Source organism: Petromyzon marinus, chromosome 8 (genome assembly GCF_048934315.1).
Source record: "Petromyzon marinus isolate PM22_M1 ecotype Great Lakes invasive population chromosome 8, UKy_Petmar_22M1.pri1.0, whole genome shotgun sequence".
NCBI classification, from domain to species: domain Eukaryota; kingdom Metazoa; phylum Chordata; class Hyperoartia; order Petromyzontiformes; family Petromyzontidae; genus Petromyzon; species Petromyzon marinus.
In genome coordinates, this window is record NC_133674.1 from 16,184,519 (window position 1) to 16,191,046 (window position 6,528).

The following is a 6,528-nucleotide window of genomic DNA, read 5'->3' on the forward strand; positions in this document are numbered from 1 at the left end:
TGCTATCAATTTGCACGTAATAATCCACTTCGTTGACCTATTATTTGTGGCCAGGTCGCTTCTGAAAAAGGAACCATATAGCTCAGTGGGCCTGACCTGGTAAAAATGAAAATAGTTATGTTAGTTTTGTAAAGTGTCAGCACTGTTCATGGAAGATTCTAGCAAGAGGTAAGTGTGCCTAGAGTATTGTGGCTTTTGAGTCGTCAGTCCAACTAGGACCCAACCAGGCCCGTGAGATGGTGGCTGTACGCGGCCTGTGGAGGCAACAAGGGTTGGTGGATAACCGCACGAATGTTGAGAAACTCCATTCCTCCTGGGCCTCGAGGAGGGCCCATTCCCTGGTTCACCAGAAGGCAGTACAGCAAGTGGATTAAGCGCCACCTGTTTCCATCTTTAAGGGGATTGAGTGTTGCCCCCTCGCACACATGCGTTTTCTCCGATTATCTCCCACTTAAAATAAAAACCCAATGCAGGACTCTTCGTGAACAAAAAATATATATTATTTCGTCTACGTCTCTATTTTGTACACATGTATTTGATCTCGCCACATCCGTATTTTTTATGCTGCCATCGCGATAGGATTGTATACATTGAAAGAGGGAGCCTCAAAACAAAAAGTTATGCTAAAGAAGACCTCAAATCGGTTACCACCACCAAACCACCCGCAACCACCGCCGTCTTACGACGTGAATTCCCAACGAGGCTACGCGAGTCTTCTGCTTCTTTCGTACGGCTGCTGGAACAACTACAATTTCACAAGGCCAGTTATCGCTGTGATTATGTCTCCTTCGTATTTTTGGATCGTCGTTATACGTTGCACGGTGTTTTTCTTTTCTTTTCTGGATGAACCACGGTGAGAAACAGTTCAAGCCTCGGGGCAGTAGATGGCGACGTTGCACAAGGTTTTTATTTTTAAGTTTTTCTCAGCAGCTCAACCACAAACTGACGTTCATGAATTTTTTTTCACGCTTTCACCACCGCGAACAACCGTACACTGATAATTACGTTCTTATCCAGGAGAGTCTTGCTAAGACTCATTTTTTTACGGTTACGGGGCCTGCTTTGGGATGTTTGGCCAACTTATGCTTTCAGCTTACATTGGCGCGTGAGAAAGATCAATACCAAAGACGTAGTAGGCATTCGCGACCAATATCCATAATAATAGATGTTTTTTTTGATAGATTGCGTCAATATACATGTGTCGTTAATCCGCCACCACCCGACACAACCAATTAGTAAGCTTCTGTCACGTGAACAAAACTCGCCAATGAGTTACGACTTCATCACACCGGTGTGTTGCAGAGTCAACCCCAATTCGAGTACGACGTTTTATTTTTCTGCATTTGAAACGCTAGATTTTTTGTTCTGGGGCCATTGCTCATCATGTCTATTCACACACCGTTAGTCCGTATCCATCATTGATTCTGGAAATGAAATAAACCCACTGGGCGTGATGAGGGTGGGAAACTAATTGAGGTGCTGGTGGACGGATGGAGGGATACACGTGCGTGGACGGGGTTTAAAAAAATGTAATTTTCAGGAGCTCTGCCCCGCACAGCTCCGGCCGAAATGAAACCCTTGTTTAACGCTCGAGGTCTTTAGTAAAGTATGTTTCTGGTAGAAAATGTTTAAAAAAAGGCAAAAGCGGCATGCGGTTGTGGTGGTGCGCGTGGCGTTTAAAGCCCGAGTTTAAAACCTTGACTCGGTGAGGATTTTCTGGGTAAGAGAATAATGATCAGCAGCAGCAGCAGAGTCTCAAGGCTGCTGCTGGGCACCCCGACCCAGCCCCCCACCCCCACCTCTCCACCAGTGTGAAACCCGGCGGGAGAGCGAGCAAGCATCGCCGCTTGGACTCGGGAAATAATATCACCCGAGCAGCGTATAGATAATTAGGGGACTCTCGCTAAACGAGTTTAATTTGCAGAGTGCTGCCGGTGAGATAGACATCGTCGATCGGCAAGTCACGTGCGGTAGGGTAAAGCGTGGTTAATTCCACCTCTTCCGAGGCGTCTGTCTCTGCCAGTGCCAAAAAAAAGTAGGCCGAATTACCCTCCCAAGAATGTCTCTCTCGGGCTCCATCAAGCGGAGGCCCTTTCGATAGCAATGGCGTGAGCACGCAATTGCAGTGCTGCGCCTTTGTCTTTTTTCGTACACATTTTCCAACTCCCATTGAATTGAGCTGAGGTGGGGGGGTGCATCGGCTGTTTGTGTTGCTTGCATCTAAACCATGCCTCCGTGGGCAATTTAGCCGAGCGACGGTGGCTATGCACGCCGGCTGTAGTCCAGGGTTGGTGGATCAGCTTGCGCATGATGTTGTCGAACTCCCATCTCCCGTGGGCTTCGTGGAGGTGACCGTACCCTGGCTGTACAGCAAGTGGAAAAAAATCGCCATCTATTTTCCATCGGTACGGGGATAAGGCGTTGCGTGGGGTTTCTACGGGGGGTTGCTCCGGCTTTCCTCCAACTTAATTGGTTGAAAAGATCTTACAATTAAAAAAACCCAACGCAGGACCCTCCTGAAAATTAGGCACGCGACTTCCGCGTGGTCTCCTGGACACATTATTATTCTTATTGTAAATTATTGTAAATTAAAATACTACTTACTGGATGAGAGCCCGTCTTACGGACGGAGGCACGTGGGGGGGGGGACATTATTATCTTAATAGCATTAATAATACTGTGTTTCACGAGTACCTGCCGCACCAGCAGGTCACTTTGACCTGACCGGGGTGACCAGTAAGCGTATAGGTGACGTGGTGTAGACTTACATATTTCACCGCGGATAAACTAAAAGCGCGGTTTGACGAATTAGATGTTTGTTTTCGTTCACTCGCCGCCGTGTGTTGCCTCGCGAATCGGTGAGCTGCCCCGTCATTTGACAAAGAGAACCCGCGTTATATTATTTGGCTGCTATCAATTTCCACAAATGGTGAGCCACTTCGTTGAGCTGTCCATTCGTGGCCAGGTCGCTTCTGAAATAGAAGCTCGGTGGGCTTTGCCTGGGAAAATAAACATAGGCATGTTTTGTGTGATTTGCTTACATTTCTTATACTTTTGCACTCCCATCGTTTTTTTTGTGTCGTTTGTTGTTGTAACTTTCTGACGCACCCCTACTGGACAATGTGTGAAAAAGATCTTCACAGCTCATCGGATTTCTCCAGGACAAATATTCAGATTCTGTATGGACCGTTAAGGAAAGGGAACTGGGCTTGAGCAGGACGCGTCGTGGCTTTGAAGGGACGATGTGCCAGTGGTCAAGGTTCACGACCGAGTGGCAGCCAAAGGAGGGAAGGGCAGTTCAGAGGAGCGACCACCGTGTAGACGGAGCCTTGAGATCGGCTCGTGGAGTATCACGCTGCAGGATCGTAAGATATATACGGTATATACGCGAGTAGAGGTCTTCGTTCTGCAGTGGATCAATCATGACCGATCACAATCGTTGTCTTCAGAGTGTTTTATGCACTTTTCGGGGCTACTGTTTTTTTTAAGACCGAGTCAGTCTAGGGGAGACCCAGGCCTGGTTCAGATACCAATCAGATACAATCCTTCCGGGGTCGATTAAACGAGCACCGCTTCGTGCGGGAGTCAACAGTGGTTCTACTATTGGTAGACTCCCCCTCGTCATAGGAATGTGGAATCCCCCCCCCGCCACAACTGGCTCAGGGCTGTAAAGACTAAAGGTGAGCACCGCCTCAAATCTAATTTGATCTAGATTTTTTTTATCACACAAAAAAAATATTACATTAAATGCCCATTTGGATGCCGGAAAATGTCGGCGAGTTTTTATTTTATTTTATATCTGAGACGTGACTTTGGTCTTCGTGAACCGCAGTGCCATACCGCGGGGGGGGAGGAGGAAGGAAGCTGAGTGGATTAGCCCTCTAATTGCCGGGGACACTGCTCCGCTCCAGTCGTGTTCCACCGAGCGGTCGGGGATGGAATGTGGTCGCTCTAATTTGTAGGCGGGCGACACCGGCGGATTTATCCGTGCGCCATTAATGGGCAATTTCACGTGAGCTCATTTCCACCACCACCACCACCACCCCACCCCCTCCCATCATCATGATGATGATCTCACGCGCGAGTCGGTGAGGTTGCCTTGTGTGTTTGTATTTCGAGTCCTGAATCGCGAAAAACGCTCTCGCTTAAATAGCTCCTCTCTTAATCTATGCAGTAAGCTAAAACTCCGAAATAATTGTTTTGTGTGTGTGTGTATGTGAGTTCGATTTCCGCTCACGGCCAACAGCAGTGACGATTGTTTGAACCGGTCCTGGGCCTCCCCTAAGTCGACTCAACCTCAAATGAGTACCTGGTACGGTGTGCAGTAAACATCGCCACTGGGGAGACAAAGGCGGTCGGGCGTGGTGCTGGCCACCCAAATCCCTTGTACACCGTGCCGACCTACTCCGTACGTATGAACTTCTTTCGCACCGTATGTAGCCAACCGTGCTAATCGGAGGTGCGGGAAACAGCACTTGCCCCAAACGTCTGTTTTAGAGGCTATACGGGGGGATCTTTGCCTTTGCTCGTCAACGCGTCCTGTTGCTGACCCACATTTAGCGCGTGCGATCACCTTTAATTGCCTCTGCGGTCTAAATTGCCCCAGCCTCGCTCTACGCATCGACTATCAGGGGAAATGCGTGCAGGGCTTGGTAAAGATATCGCGGCTACGAGAAGTGGCGACGACGACCGTGATGGTGATGATGGGGATCTTCTACTTTAGAGCATGAACTACAATTTCACATTCAGGTGGTCAAGCCCAAGATAACCGCTTCACGAGACAGCGGAGTAGTTAGTTGTGTATCGTCGCTGCGATGTCTCCTTCCGTGTTTGTGGTGTCGGATGGCATTGGTATCGCTGCGCGTTGTTACGGCCTTAGCTCTGGATGACCACAGTCGCACCACTACTGGGGAGTTTTGAATTTTCCATTGTTAGTGCATCAGGAATCCGCATCTGCTGCCAGGGCTTGTGAAGTGGTTGCGATTTAGGGTGGACCGCGAGCTTCGTGGAAGATCAACAAAACCCAGGGGGATCTTCTCCGTTGGGTCGTGATGAGGGCCGATGGAACTGGTGACGGAATTGCAGCCAGAACGCGACCGACAGTATGCTCGGCAACCGTGGATTTAAAACAACAACAAAACTACTTTTGACCAGTTTAGTGAAGTATGGTCAAATCAACCACAGGACCCGAGCGGCGTGGAGAGACACTCATCCATTCGTGAAATGACAAAGCCGTGTGATTTGTGTATAACACACACGTCTGATGTGCGCGTGTGTGTGTGTAGCTGCTTTGGTGGGGAGCGGTGGTGTAGCGGTTGGCGCTACGCTGCGCTACGAGCCCAGTGACCCAAGTTCACGATTCCCGCTCACGGCCAACACCAGTGACGATTATCTGAACTGGTTCTGGGTTTCCCCTAGGTTGACTCAACCTCAATTGAGTACCTGGTGCAGTGTGTAAACATCTCCGCTGGGGAGAGACAAAGGCGGTCGGGCGTGGTGCTGGCCACCCGTCCCTTCGTGTGCCGTACCGGCCTTCATAGGTGCTCGCTGACAGCACTTACCCCAACAGTCTGTTAGAGGCTATACGAGTGGGGGGGGGGGGCGTCTTTGTCTTTGTTACTGTTTCTAGGCACAGTCTATGTGTGCACGAGCCGCTTGCTCGTTTCAACAGCGTCGATATCCATTAACATAGCACGTCTTGAAGGTTATCAAGTAATTGAATGCCCTCCTGCGGCATGTCAACTGGCACTCACTCTCTCTCGCCGTTAAGCCTGGCCTCAACTCGCGTTATGTAGGCCAATACGCGACCGACTCGACGCGGGACAGCTGCTACAACTTCGCTGCAGTGGCTAGGAGATGTTAACTACCTCGCCCGGTATACAGGAGGGCGTGGGTTCGATCCCGACCCTGACGGCTCTATGTTTGGAGTTTTCATGTCTCTCTCTTCAAATGGTCGCGTGGATTTTTCTCCGGGTCCTCGGGTTTTTCCTTCGACATTTGCTATAAATTTCAACCTGGTAATCCACTTTCTTGGGCTATCATTTGTGGCCAGGCCGCTTCTGGAAAAGAGCTACATAGCTCAGTGGGCCTTGCCTTGTAAAATAAAATTTGTTTAGTATTAATAGTTTTAGTTTAACGCTGCTGCTGCTGTACGTTGCGTCAGAATCAGAATCTTTATTTAGACTGGAGAAATGCGATGAGCTATGAAGCTCTTTTTTCACAGATGTCCACTAGTCCATGGCAGTGGTGACCAATGCAACTGAGCACTGCGATTCATTCTGGCGGATACCAAGGGGGCCCTCCCTCCGCGTTCCACCAGGAAACTTTGTCCAACAATCAATCACCCGGACCAATGTAACCCCGTAGTACCAAATAAGACGTATACCAAATACGAGCGCCGTCTATTGGTGGCAGATATATATTTACGCACGTATTCTTCATCGGGGATTTCTATTTGCCACCGGGCCGTATCTGGAATTGTCCCACGCTTGTGGTAGCGTTTGCTCTGATTTGTCCTCATATAGAGCG